Below are 17,850 nucleotides of genomic sequence, written 5' to 3'. Positions count from 1 at the left end.
TTTATTGTATCTTGGTATATGACTTTGTGACTAAACAATTCAAGCATCAATTTTTAAGTAGAGTTTATTTCAAGATTTAGTTTTCTTATCTGTCCATTGCTGGAAAAGACATTTTGCAAAGATATGCAGATACAAAGGCAAGAAACACTTCATTGGTTATACTTACTAAACCATGTTGAAAACAAAACCTTGTTTCTTTTTTTTTTTTTTTTTGAGATAAAGTCTTGCTTTGTCACCCAGGCTGGGGTGCAGTGGTGCGATCTTGGCTCACTGCAACCTCCGCCTCCTGGTTTCAAGAGATTCTCCTGCCTCAGCCTCCCAAGTAGCTGGGATTACAGGCACACGCCACCATGCCTGGCTAATTTTGTATTTTTAGTAGAGATGGGGTTTCACCATGTTGGTCAGGCTGGTCTCGAACTGCTGACTTCGTGATCCGCCCACTTCAGCCTCCCGAGGTGTTGGGATTGCAGGCATGACTCACTGTGCCTGGCCTGTTTAGTACTTTTCTCTTCTCCTTTATGTCGGTCAGTTGTTCTTTAAGGGTCAGAAGATGCTGCGTTTTTTTGTAATTTTAACAAACTTGTTAAAAAATTAAAAACTTAATTTGAACGATTTTAGACAGGGTAGAATAGTCTATTTTCAACTTTTTAAATTGTGTCTACATGAGAAATTTTAGAAGTAAATGACTTGTATCATTTTTTGTAACAAAATGTAACAATTTTAACATTTTCAAATACCTACTTCAAGATGCTCTCTCCTTAGCACAAGATTCCTTGAAAGGGATTCTTCACATTCATTCCTAACACACTAAACTTTTTTTCTTTTTATATTTTGGAGACAGGGTCTCACTGTCTCCCAGGCTGGAGTGCAGTGGTGCCATCATAGCTCACTGCAGCCTTGAACTCCTGGGCTCAAGCAACCCTCCTGCCTCAGTCTCCCAAGTAGCTGGGACTACAGGTGGGTGCTACCATGCCCGACTAATTTTTTAAACTTTTTGTAAAGATTGGATTCTGTTACATTGCCCAGGCTGGTCTTAAACTCCTGGCATCAAGTGATCCTCCTTCCTCAGCCTCCCAAAGTGCTGGGATTACAGGTGTGAACCACCATACCTGGCCCTAAAGCGTTAAACTTTGAAGGAGGTTGATTCAATATGTTTATGTTTTGAAACCATCTATTAGGAAGCATGTTATTGATAGCCTCATGCTAGACCAGAACACCAGCAAATTGGGAGCACTTGGCTCTTTTTTTGTAGAGGAAATGAACAATTTAAAGTTATAGCATACTATGCATTTGGGCAGGTGATCATCTTTGGGGGGTAAAAAGAGTTCAAAAGGTTTTTACAGTCACTTCCTATCTTGTTAAGAAGGGTTAGGAAGATTCTAGTACCACCTGAAAAAGAGCATTGTAAGCTGAGCATAGAAAACCAACAGCATGGTGAAAACGTAAATTGTACCCACTGTGTAAAACAGTGTGGAGGTTTCTCAAAAGATTAAAATGAGAACTATCACGTGATCCAGCAATTCCTCTACTGGGCATATACATCCAAAGGAAAATCCAAAATCTGCATCTCAAAGGGATGTCTTCACTCCCTTATTCATTGCAGCATTATTTATAAGCCAAGCATTATGCATATGGCTAAGATAGAAAAATAGTTCAAATGTCCCTTGATAGATGAGTGGATAAAGAAATTGTTGTATATATGTGCAATGGAGTATTATTCAGCCTTAAAAAAGGAGGTCCTGACATTTTCAACAACACAGATGAACCCCTGGGCTATCACGAATACCAACCCAGAGATACTCTTTCTGCTGGGAAGGTGTGGGATACCTGACAGCTGACTGGGAAATCCAAAGGTGATTGGAACTATGTGGTCATTCTTTGGGAGAAAGAGAGGGGGCAGAGAAAGGCACGTAGCACATATACATCCTGTGTCCTGCTTTCCCTTGATAGGAGAATCTCTCTATGCTAGATATGGACACAGTGCCTGCTTGCCTCTTTTCCATTGGCTGGAGTTGAGTTTTGTCCATTGGACACTGCCCACCTCTCCAGCCTGAGTATTCATCAGGTCTAACACCCCTTTTGTCCTACCAGTGGGGATTTGCCCACAATTCTCAAATGTCTTGAGTCTCATTTCTTTGCTTGCATCATTCTCTCTCCTACACTGCTAAGCAGCCTCTCCCTCAAAGAGGCAGCTCCCGTCTGTATTTCCCACCTGCACGTCCCGCTGGCCAGGTGCTTCTCTGGTCTCCTGTGGCACTAAGAACAAGTCTTTATCACAACACTTATCAGCCTGTGTTGAAAAGTTGATTTTTCTGTCTGTCTGCTTGAAGAGACGATGAGCTTCTTGAGGAAATGGAATCCTATTCTGGATATAGGTTCTGAATGAACATTAGAATGAAAGAAGGAACTGTGCTGGGTGCCAGACAGGCATTGAGGTATATAGTTGGTGCTGAGCAGGGCAGTGTGGCCATTGACGAGGAGCAGGGTGGCATCTCTGTGGGGCACCCCCAGAGCTTACTGGCCAACCCCCTTCAAAGCGGGACTTGTGCTGGGACCTTTCTCCGGGAGGGGGAACCTTCTCTCACCCCTCAAGCCCCTCTTTGTCTTCTGGCAGCCAACACATGTACTGTTTGCTCCCAGAAATTTAACCTTTCCTAAATGCCTGCACTTGACTCTCTATCATAGCTGCCTTCAGTGGTCTCCCTGCATTCAGTGTGACTCAACTGATAGAAGCTTTCCAAGCAATTGCATCCTCTAAAATCTGAAGAACCCACTTTGGTAACAATTTTCATTCTAGCTGTGCATTTTCAAAGCTATTAACTGTACTTTGTTCTTGAAATGGGGCTGAGCCCTTGCTTGGGGGTCAGATGCTTCTTGTGGGTAAGTCCAGCTCTGGAATGGCAGTGGGTCCCTCCCACTGCTGTCTGAGCTTGGGTGCACGCTTCCACCCCCGAGCTGGCCTGCCCATGCCTTGGCCTCCCTGGGGTGGGTGGTGGCACTGGCTCACGGGGGAACTGGTTATTCCAGAATACTCTCTGTAGGAGGCAGGGCTCCTTGGGGGCTGGACTTCGGTCAAGTGCACAGTGTGCTCTGGTCCTTGGAGATACACACATTTCACAGAAAAGATCTAGTCTCCATCCCAGATGGCTCGATAATCAGCTGTGTGGATAGGTAGCCGATGTGTGGGGGGAGGATTGAGAAAAACTAAATCCTGGAAGGAGGATAGAGGGAATGAGACAGGTGGGCCCCTCTGTAGAAGGCTGAATTATTGGCCCTGATTCTGTTTCTACACTCTTGGCCCTATGACTTTGATGCCTCCCCATTCCCACTAATTGTGCAGTGAATTTCCTCCTTGACTTGGGGTAGCCTTGTGATTTGCTTTAGCTAGAGGTATAGGGTAGAAGTGAGAGGGTGCCATGTCTGAGGCTAGCCCTTCAGAGAATTGTATATTTCTGCTTGCTATCACCTTGAGGAGCACTTCCCCCAGGTCGTGGCACTGCATCGCCTGGGTCCCACGAGGGGAGCAGACCCGAGTCTAAACCATAGCAAAGAGCCATGTCCAGCCAGATCTGCAGCCTAAAGCAGAGATGCTCCCTTCCCATTGGACAATCTATGGATTTGTGAGAAAAAATATAATTGTTACACTGGGTTTTGGGGTGGTTTGTTATGCAGCTATAACTAACTGACACAATGCCTCAGTGTAAGATTTTAAAAGGGGTAAGTTGTGTCCTTTCTACTCTTTCAGGAGCTTTCTCCAAATTTCCTTTTACCCATAGGTAAGATCATACCTTTTTCGTACCAATAATAAAAATTGAATTAATTACAGCACTATTTATGGAACACTGGCAGTGTGCCAAGTTGTCTTATAGTTACGTTTTAATTTAATCTTCACAACAAGCCCTGTGATCCAGGTGTGATTATCATCTCCATCTTATAGATGAGAAGCAAGAGGCCCAGAGAGGTTAAGTAATTTGCCCCCAATTCACAATTCACTAGGGCATGGTGCAGCAAGTATATGAACCCAGGCAGGCTGGCTGCAGAGCCAATATTCTTGGCTGCTACTAATTGCATCCTTCCTACCTCTTCTCACTTTTTCTTATCAGAAATCCAGAAAGATGAGCTCAATCCTAAGGGAGCATCTGAGACAAATTTGGGAGAGCTTGTCTTTTAGCCCTGAGCTTTAGGAGTAGTTCAGGAGGTTTCCATTTGTTAAGCGTTACTGAGCAACCTGGAGAATCTGGGTTGCAAATGACACTGCTGAGGCCAAGGCCAACATAGCCTTCCAGTGTACTGCAGTCCTGACCACAACTGTTTTCTGGCTTGTAAGCTCTTTGGGCCACCCTGAAAGCATAGGACAGAACGTGGCTGTACCCTTCTCTTGTCTGTGGCTGTGCAGTGCAGGGGAACAGGCCTTTGAGTCCAAAGAGCTGCTTTCTAACTCCAGGCCATAACAGCTATTTAGTCTTAGGGGAGCCAGACTTGTGTTAACAAGTGCTAGTACAGTGGTTGTAAACTGTGAAAATATATAGATGCTAACGATTAGATTTATGGTTGCTAAGATTCATAACTTGAAGACAGAGTTGCCACTCTAAACCTGTCTAGTCATTGTTTGGTTGATGTCCTGGGTAGCTCATGAAGTGCTAGAAGCTTGTTCTAAGCATCCTGTAAAGCTTACTTCTATCCCTTCTACCTTCCTTCTTTTGTTTCTTCCTCCTTTCATCCTTCTCTTTCTTCCACCTCTCTTCCCTTCCACTTCTTTTCCTTTCCCATCCATCATTTATTCAACAGCATCTCTTAGTCTGGAGTTGCCAATTTCTAAGACAGGAATTGTAGAGTAGATGCAAAAACCAGTGCATTGCAGCTAAAACCATCTCAAGGTTGCTCCCCCTACCCCAACTCACGTACTGGTATCTGGTGGCCGTAGCTTGCATTTCTTTTCCTTTGTGGAGGCCAATTCAATAATATACCCAGTACCCAGTTTCCAAGTCAGAAACACAAGAAGTCCCTTTCCTCCCATCCCACCAAACTTGAGTAATAGGGGATGACGGTGGCAATATCCATCTCAAACTCAAATCCCAGCCTGGGAAAAGAAAGAATGCAGGAGAAGGACAGAAAGCATGTGACATGTGGAATAAGAGGAAGAGTAAATTGCCCTGGACATGAAAGGAAGGAAATTGCATATATCGTAACCGAATCTCATATAAATAAGACAGACATGGCTGTTTTAATAGGCTCTGGAAAACTGAAAGGACCCACAGGGAGAAAGTACTGGTAGCAAATGAGATGCAGATTTTGGAAGAGAAGCAGACAGTAGCTATTCCTAGTGGAAGCAGGAAGATGGGGTGGTTTTTAATTAGGCTTATCCTGTAGAAGCCTGGCACAGGCTGAGCACAGGGCATCAGAGGGGCCATTCAAGCTCGGGGCACCTGAGTGAGAGTAATAAGACTCCAAGTGTAAATAGACCACAGTCAGACCCTACCAGGGTCCGGCTAAACCCCTTAAGCTTCATGTGTAAGGACAGAAGCCAAGGTCAGATACTGATATTATCTACCTACCTTTGGCTACCTACTTTTGGCTGCCTTTGGCTGAGGAGTTGCTAGAAGCAGAGACGGATGACAGGACTGGGGTGGAGATTTGAAGTGTAGGCTATGGGACATTATGCAAATGCAAGCTGAGTGAATTAAGAGGTGTTTGCCTGTTGGGTTTGGACAGATTTGTAGGGATGGACTCTGCTGGCAAGGGTTTTGAGGATGGGCATTTCAGAAGGCCTTGAGTTTTGACCCTAGGTGTGGCCAGCAATGTCCCTGCAGGTTTAAAGCCCTCTGCTTTTGAGCACATCTGGGCATCATCGTTGTAGTTCGTCACAAGGGAGATATGGGAAGTGAAGAGATAAGGCTTGGATGTGTGCAAGCTGATGGCTTCTGTTGTTCATTTTGGAGCCAGCAATTACAGGGAAGATGGTCAGGAGATTGGAGAGGAAACGGCCCTTGACACAGAACATTCCTGAAGCAAATATGGCATAAGTGGGGGTGGAGCAACAGGAGGCAAAGAGGATGGTGACAAGGCACCTGCTTCCTGGGATGGGCAGGATTTGGCCACAGCAGCAGAAATGAAGCATGATAGGGTCACAGTTGAGAGCATGGACTGAGAGGCAGTTAGCCTGGTTGAGAATCTTGGCTCTGCCACTGTGCCTGTGTGACCATGGGCAAGTCACCAAAATGTTCCCTGCCTTGGTTTCTCGACTTGTAAAATGAGGACCGGCATGAGAATTAAATGAGTCAGTATTTACAAAATGCTTAGGAAACTGTGTGGTACATAGCTGAACCTTGCATAGGGTCTGTTAAGTAAAACAAAATAATATAATTTAAAAAGAAAGCACAAAGAGCTCATCCCTTTTAAGATGGTACAGGGGAAATGGGAAGACAAGCAGAGTCCTAGATGCCATGTGCAGAAAAGGCTGAACGGGGGAGTTGCTGATTCATTGAATGTGACTTACAGGGAAGAGTGGTGAATATTCATAGCCTGGGAGCCCCTGCTGCTGGGATCACTGGGAGGATTGGAAAATACTGCAGAAGCTGGCAGGAGCATCCTCTTCTGGGGGAGAGTGATGTAGGTGTGTGGGACCTGAGGAACTGGATGAGGCAGAGGGATACCCCCAAAAAAGCTGTTACACAAGCTGCTGCATCCCAGGCAGGACAGTGGAAAACTACTAGATGTCACAATGAAGTCCCTGATGCAGTGAGTAAGCTGCAATGTTTTGAAGTTGTTTCTGTCATTTATGCCAAATTTTGAGCCAAAAGGAGAGAATGGAAGTGCTGAGGTCACGAAGGCAGTAGGTGTGGTGGTCCCTCAGTAATCTTGTGGGTTCACAGATAAACATTGACCTAAAACCAACAACCAACCAACCAACCAGCCAATCAACCAGCCAGGTATCTATTTTAACAGCAACCAACCAACCAACCAACCCAACCACCAGGTGTTTTAATAGCAGGCAACTGGAGATGCAAGCTTGGGTTAAATTAGACATGAAGGTTTTCGCAGTGGCCACAGCTGTTTTCTCTGGAAATGAAAATCCAGACCTTGGAGCTTCTGCTTCCCCGAGCACACACTAGTCCCCTGGAACAAACCTCTCCTTCTCTCTCTCTCTGGCTCTTCCACCTCTGCCTCCCCGTGCTTGTGAGTGCTCTGTAGCACCAGCAAAGAACACAAGCACCTTGAAGCCATGAGGGAGCGGTGGAGGAGGCCGTCCCTCCCTCCTAATGACTTTCTCTGGACTCGTTGCTGTTAGAAGCAGTTGTAAGGCAGCAGGGAATCGGCCTTTGAAAGCAAAAGCTCCCAACAGTGGATTTTATTTTCCGTAAGTAAATTAATTGGACAGCCCTGTGTAAAGGGTGAGAAGAAGAGAAAGAAAATGAGCAGGAGAGAACTAGAGAGCCAGGTAGTGGAGGGGAGGTGAAGCGGGGCTGGTTGAAAGTAGGGTAGGCCATTCCAAGAATTATAATACATTGATAGAAATAATCAAGTTAGCAATCATCCGAAGACTTTATCTATATTATCTGCTCATTGCCTTCTGGGCATCAGCCAGCTGTTATGAAGCTGTTGGAAACTCCTGCTCAGCCAGGGAACATAAGAATGAAGATGGAGAGTTTCCCCTTAGGGAACTCATCCCCACTGGGCCCTGTTAGGCTGTGAACTCATCTCCTGATGACACCACCTGGCTTTTCCCCTCTTCTGCCCCCAGGAGTGCTGACACAGCAATTCACACACAATCACGACCCTTTCTGCCTTAGCCTCAAGAAGTAGGGGTGGGAGACTCTTAGATATCCACTGGATAAAAGGCAAGCCACCCCCTTTCTTGGGGAAAACTTCTGTTCTGGGAGCTAGTACAAAGATGAGGTGTTTTTTGCTGTCTGGAAAGTGGGTTTAGAATCATGGCCAGTTTCATTTATGGAATTTCTTTTGGCCATATGTTCCTATTTATTCTGATTGGGAATGGCTTGGGGAATCTCTTTAAGCTTCAAGGAAGGCAGCTCAGCTTTCCCTGAATCCCAGTGCATCTTCATGGTGAGGTATCACACCAGAAACACACCAAGGTGGGTGCACACATCAGTGTACCTTCCGATATGGACAGCAAGACTGAAGATGGTTTTAGGATGTTTACAGGGGTCCAATAGACTTTGACTCTGGAGTTGAAGACAGGAGTTTCTTCCAGCTTCCTTCCATGGGAATAGTTCTGGTCTGGAGACAAGAAACCTGTGAGGCCCTTTTGAGTCTATAATCCACCAACTTGCTGACCTTGAGGAAGCCACCCTGCGTTTATGGGTCTTACATTTCTTTCTCATGAAAATGAGGGTTTGGTGATGATTCAAGGTCCTGGGTCTGGGCTTTGGATCTGTGAATCCCCTGAAGCCAGATGTAACATCCTCTGTGTGCAGTTGCATGTTTGTACGTTTTCCTGGGGTAAAGGTCTACAGCTTTCATTAAGACCTCAAGAGGAGGTCCTGGGAATAGGAATTTCCTTTCCCTTTGACATCTAAAAATCCTCTTAGAGTCTACAGCTCAGGCACAGGCCCATCCAAGACAATATTTAGTCTCCTCTCCTGGGCTTTTTACTTACCTCTTCTAGTCCTATTATTACTTTGATATTTGTTGTTGTTGTTTTGTTTTCTTTTACTTGTTATCTGGACCAATGCTTGTCTAGCCTTTCAATGACCAAAGACTCCAACCTCTGTGTTGAGAGAGGATCTGACATGGATTTTCATAACATTTGAGATGTGAAAACAGCTTGGAAAACACAGTTTAAATGTCCAAATCTGTATATTTCCAGTAAATTCTTGTGCTTGTAGAAGTAGACTCTTGGAAATTGATTGTTGGGTCCCCCGGCTCTTGCTTTCTCTTTAATTCTTAAATATTTTTCTCTTTCTGAAGGAACTTCCAGTCTCTTTAGACACATAGAAGAAGTTTAGATAGCTTCTTTCAGAGGGGAAGCATTTTCTGAAACCTCCACATCCTAGTTACCCAAGCTGCACAATACACCTCTCCTTTCTCCAAACATTATTAATAACAATTCCTTTGATTAAAAATTTTTAAAAATTATTCAAGGCTCTTACTTGATTTCCTGACCACCTTGTCAGGCGGTTATCAGATGAGATAATGCCTACGAAGGCACTTTGTCATGGGACAGGCATAAGGCGGGTGGGTGAGAGAGGATTGTTTTACAACTGATATCAGGAAAGCAGGGTAACCGCCTATACGGTTACCTGCAGGTTGGTTTATCACAGCAACTAACCCCAGGGCTTTGGAAACAGGCAGATCAGAGGCCAAATATTAGTCCTTTTTATAGCTGTGTTGTGTTGGGCACGGTGCTCAAACTCTCTGAGCCTCTCTTTCCTCATACATAAATGAAATGGTGACATTGATGCTTATATCCCAGGGATGACATGAAGATGAAAGGGTATTTTGACCCTAGAACCTGGAGTACAGTGCCTGGCACATGGTGGTGGCCTGCAGCACTGTAGCCATTCTTATTTTGGCAAGGTTACCACACCCACCTCCATCATGGAATTTTTGTATCTGCCTCTTGACTGTAAATTATTGGAATATCCTGGAAGAGCAACAACAATAAAGAGAATCAGATATAAAAGGAAAAGTAGAGTTCCTCTATCCTACTCCCAAATCAACTTATAAATGAAAGTAAGCCCAGAGAAAGAAAGTTGTTTTTCTCAAACACACAGCTATTTAGAAGGCAGCAACAGGGTGATAAATTACCCTGGCACTGAAGGGTTCCACGGGGTGCAAGACTTTAAAAGCTAAAACTGGGACAATCCTGGGTAAACCAACATAGGCTACTCAACCGAGGCAGTGACGAGGTAAGATTTTGATCCCCTGATTTCCAGCCAGACTAGTAGCCTTTTCAACCTATGAAACAAGTGTTCTATACAAAGTCCATCTTCTCTCAGTGTTTACCATTTTCGGCAGAAGCTCTCCCACTGATATGTCTGGCCCCCACACTGTTCTAGAGCCCAGAGAAGGTGAAAGCATTGTCCTCTACTCTCCATAGGGCTCAACTCCACACATCCCCTGACCCTTATTAGGCTCACAGTCCTGGGTGAGTCTCGGGGCTATTTTAGGGCTGCTGCATGGACCAGGGCTGGAGTACAGGGGCTGGATGAACTTGCATCTGTCTGCTGTTAGCTGCATTGCTTCTGGGTGTGATGCTTAGGCCACATGGAGAAGAGGAAGAATAAGACATATTTGTGGGAGCCTGGATTGATCATAGAGAGAATGGGACAAGTGACATCAGATCAAAAGCAAAGTTGGGAGATGGGTGAAAAAAAGAGTAAAGAGTTGAGATTGGTGGCCTGAAGTTCTGTAAGTGACATGCCACAACTTCTGCTGGGATACATGTAAGTAACAAAGAACTCATCTCCAGAATATATAAAGAACTATAAATCAGTGAGAAAAAGACAAATAATACATTAGAAAAATACACACCTTAGAAAAATAGACAGAAGGCTTACAAAAGATATCCAAGTGGTCAGTAACACATGGAAAGGTACAAAACTTTAGTCAACAGTGAACTGCAAATTAAAACCACACACACTTACCATATATCAAGCTATTTAATTTATATATCAAGCTATAAAATGGAAACATCAAGTGCTGGTAAGAACGTAGAGCAACTGGGCCTCTCATACTCTGCTGGGAAGAGAATGAACTGGTACAACCACTTTGGAAAATTGCTTGGTAGGACCTACTAAAGCTGACTGCACACACGTATCCCATGAACTAGCAATTCTTCTCTACATGTGCACCCAAACAGAAGTGAATGCTTACGTGCACCAAGCCAGAGATAATATTCACGGTCTTATTACTCACAAGTGCTAGAAAGAACACAAAGATCTGTCCATAGTATGATGAATAAATAATTGTGATGTAATTACATGGAATATGATATAACAATGAAAATGAATGACATCACCATATCTACAAACATGAATTAGACACAGAAAGGTACATATTATATATATGATTCCATTTATATTAAATTCAAAAATAGCCTCCACTGATCACTGGTTTTAGAAATGAGGATGATACTACCTTTCAGGGAGTGAGTGACTAAGTGAGAGCAGGAGCAGAGCTTCTTGAAATGTTCTTTTCCTTGCTCTGGGTGGTGGTGCAAGTTTGCTTTATGAGAACTGATTGAGATGAGCCCTCATGATTTGAAAACTTTTCTGTATGCACATAGTTCTTCAGTGAATACATTTATTTTCACAATGAATGCATTGTTTATCGAATGTCTTTCCTTCATGTTCTGAGTCACTGTGCAGCTCTGGGCAAAAAGTCTGGGCCTTAGTTTCCCCAGCACACTATCCTGCTATTCAGAGTTGTTGCATAAAAGAAAGGTATCCATTCATCCCTTCCCTTGGGTTCTACCATAAGGTGGGTACCCTGTGCCAGCCACATTCCCTCTCTAGGATGAAGACTCCCATGGGCAATGGCGTTATTTTCTCTTTCCAGACATAGAACCCTTTTTTTGTTTGTTTTGAGATGGAGTCTTGCTCTGTCATCCAGGCTGGAGTGTAATGGTGCAATCTTGGCTCACTGTAACCTCTGCCTCCTGGGTTCAAGTGATTCTCCCACCTCAGCCTCCCAAGTAGCTGGGACTATAGGTACACGCCAATATGCCCAGCTAATTTTTGTATTTTTAGTAGAGATGGGGTTTCACCATGCTGGCAAGGCTGGTCTCAAACTCCTGGCCTCCAGTGATCCACCTGCCTTGGCCTCCCTAATTGCTGGGATTATAGGTGTGAGCCACTGCAGCCAGCCAGACATAGGCACCCTCTTATTCCTCTCTAGAGAAATAACATCCTTTGGCCGGGTGCGGTGGCTCACTCCTGTAATCGCAGAACTTTGGGAGGCCGAGGCAGGCGAATCACCTGAGGTCAGGAGTTTGAGACCAGCCTGGCCAATGTGGTGAAGCCCCGTCTCTACTAAAAAATACAAAAATTAGCCGGGCGTGGTGGCAGGCGCCTGTAATCCCAGCTACTTGGGAGGCTGAGGCAGGATAATCGCTTGAACCCAGGAGGCGGAAGTTGCAGTGATGCAAGATCGTGCCACTGCACTGCAGCCTGTGAGACAAGAGTGAGACTTCATCTCAAAAAAAAAAAAAAAGAAGAAATAACATCTTTTCTGTTTATTCTGGGCCCCACACAGCACCAAGCCACCTGTTCTAGAACTTTAACAAATTGACTCCTGCCAATCTCCTCTTTTTCTGCAGCCTTTCACTTCATTTTTAGGCCACTTAGTCCATTTTCCCCCCTTTTGTCCTTGGTTCTCAAGACAGCCCATTTGGGCTGAGCCCTATTTGGTGACAAGTTGTCAGAGCAGCTCAGGCCTTAGTTCTGTTGTGTGATTTAAGCCAAAAAAAAAAAAAAATTTGACTGGGGAAATTAGATGGAGGTGATTGCAGCTAAAGTGCCTTTTATTGAAGCTTTTGGAAAACGTAAATGTCATCAGTCTTGTCAAAGCCAGACACTGGAGAAAATAACAGGACTCAAGGCGGGCCAGCATACATGCTGGGGCTCACAAACTTAGAATTAGCCTTCCTATTTGTTACTACTTTTTCCTTGTAGGTAGTGGGAGGGAAGGGGGAGGAGAGGAGAAGATGAATAGCAGGGGAGAGCAGGGTGCGGTGGGAACCTGGGTGCAAAATGTTGAACCTGAACAGTGGTGGTGATTTTTTATTCCTCTAGAGCATGGACAACATCCCTGTGATTTCTGAGCAACTGAGATGAGAGCAGCCAAGAGTTGAAAGCATCAACCTTGGCCTGGAACTGGAGTTGTGGACAGTGGACTAGGCTGGGATGGGAAGGGGGATGTGGTGCTGGGGCCCCTGTGCTGTCATCAGAGCAGCTGCAGATTGACCAAGTGTCCCAGCTACGCTGGAGATGACCATCCAGGAAGGATCTGCCCATGATTCAAAGACCACTGCTAATCTACGACACCTGAGACCTGGGTGGACTATAAAGAAGACCAAATTGTGGCATGTTGCCAAGAATCTAGAATTAGGACTTTGAGGAAGGGTGGGTGTTAGCCGTGGATCTGTAACAGGAGGGAAATCTATACATGGAAATTGGTTGAAAGTTGAGTCTGAAACCAATAGATTAGTGAATGAGAAGAAAGGACAGGTGACATGTGAGTTAACCAGGAATCTATGCACAGATTGAGGTTGGGGCATATCAGATGTGACTCAGAGAGCAGACCCTTGGTGCAAAGGTCCGGACTGGTGATGGTCAGCTCTGGCAAGGGCAGGCAGGAGGCAGCAGGTGCTATACATCAGGAGGTAGAAATCTGGGGAAGAGAAATCTAGCCCTTTGGTTCTGGGCCAAGACAGAGTAAGGGAAATAAGATAGAACCCAGTCCAGGTTATAGGGAACAAAGTATAACTTTAAAGAGCAAAATCTGGAGTCCAGTCTTGGAGGTTAGAGTGGAGTTCTAGTGGTAATATTACCTTAAAGAAGATCTCTGAGACTATAATCAAAGTGTCCTCAACTCTCTGAGGATAATATTAACTCCCTGTTCCATGGAGGGTGAGACTCCGTTTGGAAGTTGAGTAACTTTAGCTCCTAAGCTTGGCAGCCAAGCTTAATGAGCCAAACAGTTCATTATGTAAGAGCTGCGTCTGGTCAGTGCACACTATCCAGAACATGCTGTGTTAAATCTGAGCAAGCCAGACAACAGAGAGTTTTGAATTCAGAAAAAGGAGGGATTGTTTAAGGCTGATGTCATTTGTGAAGATTTTCTGGAAGAGCTTGAACTCAGAACCCAAGGTTTCCATCTCTTCACTAGTTCCTAAGAATTAACACCAGCCAGATGAGAATACCTGGAAGCACCTGTAACACTTCCCATCAGCACTAAATTATTCTAAGTAAATTCCCTTTTCAGCCCGGCACTGTGGCTCACAGCTGTAACCCCAACACTTTGGGAGACTGAGGTAGGAGGCTCGAGTGTAGGCCAGGAGCTTAAGACCAGCCTGGGCAACATAGTGAGACCCGTCTCTACAAAATTCTTTTTAAAAAATTAACAAATACTCCCCTTTCAAGGATTTGCTTCCCTTACTGTGAAATGAGAGTTTGAACTAAAGAATGTGTATGATCACTTCCTCCTCCCATCTCTTGTCATCATTGTTTGGCGTTAGTATGCCCGAGCATGTCACATACCACCTTTTGTTATTCTTTGCTGAATTTCTCCTTCCCCAGACCTCTGAAGGCAGGAAATCTGTTGTTTTCATAGAATATACATAGCAGAGAAACTGTCATGAAGGAGGCACTCAATAACTGTTTATTGAATGAATGAATGAAGTGCAGCCAATATTCTTTGATACCTGCCCATAGGTTTGAGACTGGAGGCCCTCAAGAGAGTCAAAATGCCCTCCCCGCCCCCAACCTTCTGCCATTTCTTCCTCTTTGATGCTGGGTGGTATCTGAACTATCTTCCTTGGGGCAGATGATTTTTTTAAGAAATTGATTCCTCATTTCAAGCATAATAAATCCAGAGGCAGATAACTGGCAGCCTGAGTTAGGTGTCCACAGAGGGCAATTGGCTTCAGAAAGATAGCCTGGGTGACTTACATCGCCTTCCAGCAGCAGGGAAGAGCTGAAACCTGCAGTCCCTGGACAGCACCCGTGTTCCAGGATCAGGGATAGTGTCTCTGGCAGCAAAGGGAACACCATCCGCGGTCACTGTGTGTTTCCTTGGCCTGACCCACTGGCAGTCTCCCAGGAAGGATCCTACACTTGGCATTCCACTGACTGCCAGTGCCCTGGACTGGATCCAGGTGTGGTCCTTTCCCACTGACTCCCAGCCCAAGACTGGATCCCAGCATCATCCCTTCCCACTGACTCCCAGCCCCGGACTGGATCCCAGTGTGGTCCTTTCCCACTGACTCCCAGCCCCGGACTGGATGCCGGTATGTCCTTTCCCATGACTCCCAGCTGGACTGGATCCCAGTGTGGTCCTTTCTCACTGACTCCCAGCCTGACTGGATCCCAGTGTGGGCCTTTCCCACTTCTCTTGGCCCCGGACTGGATCCCAGCATTGTCCCTTCCCACTGACTCCCAGCCCCGGACTGGATCCCAGTGTGGTTCTTTCTTACTAACTCCCAACCCCGGACTGGATCCCGGTGTTTTTCTTTCTCCCTGACTCCCAGCCCTGGACTGGATCCCAGTGTTGTTCTTTCTCACTGACTCCCGGCTGGACTGGATCCTGGTGTGTCCTTTCTCACTGGATCCCAGTGTGTCCTTTGCCACTGACTCCCAGCCCAGGACTGGATCCCAGTGTGGTCCTTTCTCACTGACTCCCAGCCGGACTGGATCCTGGTGTGTCCTTTCCAACTGACTGCCAGCTGGACTGGATCCTGGTGTGTCCTTTCCCACTGACTCTCAGCCCAGGACTGGATCCCAGTGTGGTCCTTTCCCACTGACTCCCAGCTGGACTGGTTCCCAGTGTGTCCTTTCCCATGACTCCCAGCTGGACTGGATCCCAGTGTGGTCCTTTCTCCCTGACTCCCAGCCCCGGACTGGATCCCAGTGTTCTTCTTTCTCACTGACTCCCAGCTGGACTGGATCCTGGTGTGTCCTTTCTCACTGGATCCCAGTGTGTCCTTTGCCACTGACTCCCAGCCCTGGACTGGATCCCAGTGTGGTCCTTTCTCACTGACTCCCAGCCCCATACTGGATCCCAGTGTTGTCCTTTCCCACTGACTCCCAGCCGGACTGGATCCTGATGTGTCCTTTCTCACTGACCCCCAGCCGGACTGGATCCTGATGTGTCCTTTCCCAATGACTCCCAGCCCCAGACTGGATCCCAGAGTGGTTCTTTCCCACTGACTCCCAGCCCCGGACTGCATCCCCGTGTGGTCCTTTCTCGCTGACTCCCAGCCCCAGAGTGGATCCCAGCGTGGTACTTTCTCACTGACTCCCAGCCCCGGACTGGATCCCGGTGTGTCCCTTCCCACTGACTCCCAGCCGGACTGGATCCTGATGTGTCCTTTCCCAATGACTCCCAGCCCCAGACTGGATCCTGGTGTGTCCTTTCCCACTGACTCCCAGCCCCGGACTGGATCCCAGTATTGTTCTTTCCCACTGACTCTCAGCCCAGGACTGGATCCCAGTGTGGTCCTTTCCCACTGACTCTCAGCCCAGGACTGGATCCCAGTGTGGTCCTTTCCCATTGACTCCCAGCCCCGGACTGGATGCCAGTGTGGTCCTTTCTCACTGACTCCCAGCCCCGGACTGGATCCCAGCGTGGTCCTTTCTCACTGACTCTCAGCCCAGGACTGGATCCCAGTGTGGTCCTTTCTCACTGACTCCCAGCTGGACTGGCTCCCAGTGTGGTCCTTTCTCACTGACTCCCAGCTGGATTAGATCCCATTGTGGTCCTTTCCCACTGACTCTCAGCCCAGGACTGGATCCCAGTGTGGTCCTTTCCCACTGACTCCCATCCCCGGACTGGATCCCAGTGTTGTTCTTTCCCACTGACTCCCATCCCTGGACTGGATCCCACTGTTGTTCTTTCTCACTGACTCCCAGCTCCAGACTGGATCCCAGTGTGGTCCTTTCCCACTGACTCCCAGCCCTGGACTGGATCCCAGTGTTGTTCTTTCTCACTGACTCCCAGCTCCAGACTGGATCCCAGTGTGGTCCTTTCTCACTGACTCCCAGCTGGACTGGCTCCCAGTGTGGTCCTTTCTCACTGACTCCCAGCTGGATTAGATCCCATTGTGGTCCTTTCCCACTGACTCTCAGCCCAGGACTGGATCCCAGTGTGGTCCTTTCCCACTGACTCCCATCCCCGGACTGGATCCCAGTGTTGTTCTTTCCCACTGACTCCCATCCCTGGACTGGATCCCACTGTTGTTCTTTCTCACTGACTCCCAGCTCCAGACTGGATCCCAGTGTGGTCCTTTCCCACTGACTCCCAGCCCTGGACTGGATCCCAGTGTTGTTCTTTCTCACTGACTCCCAGCTCCAGACTGGATCCCAGTGTGGTCCTTTCTCACTGACTCCCAGCTGGACTGGATCCCAGTGTGGTCCTTTCTCACTGACTCCCAGCTGGATTAGATCCCATTGTGGTCCTTTCCCACTGACTCTCAGCCCAGGACTGGATCCCAGTGTGGTCCTTTCCCACTGACTCCCATCCCCGGACTGGATCCCAGTGTTGTTCTTTCCCACTGACTCCCATCCCTGGACTGGATCCCAGTGTTGTCCTTTCCCACTGACTCCCAGCTCCAGACTGGATCCCAGTGTGGTCCTTTCCCACTGACTCCCAGCCCTGGACTGGATCCCAGTGTGGTCCTTTCCCATTGACTCCCAGCCAGACTGGATCCTGGTGTGTCCCTTCTCACTGGATCCTAGTGTGTCCTTTGCCACTGACTCCCAGCCCTGGACTGGATCCCAGTGTGGTCCTTTCCCACTGACTCCCAGCCCTGGAATGGATCCCAATGTGGTCCTTTCTCACTGACTCCCAGACCCAGAATGGATCCCAGTGTGGTTCTTTCCCACTGACTCCCAGCCCCGGACTGGATCCTGGCGTGATCCTTTCCCACTTACTCCCAGCCCCGGACTGGATCCCAGTGTGGTCCTTTCGCACTGACTCCCAGCCCCGGACTGGATCCCAGCATGGTCCTTTCCCACTGACTCCCAGCTGGAGTGGATCCTGGTGTATCCTTTCTCACTGACTCCCAGCCCTGGACTGGATCCCAGTGTGCTCCTTTCCCACTGACTCTCAGCCCCGGACTGGATCCCAGTGTGGTCCTGTCCTACTGCCTCTCAGCCTTGGACTGGATCC

Source organism: Pan troglodytes, chromosome 7 (assembly GCF_028858775.2).
Source record: "Pan troglodytes isolate AG18354 chromosome 7, NHGRI_mPanTro3-v2.0_pri, whole genome shotgun sequence".
Lineage (NCBI taxonomy): Eukaryota > Metazoa > Chordata > Mammalia > Primates > Hominidae > Pan > Pan troglodytes.
Note: the sequence above shows the minus strand (reverse complement) of the source record.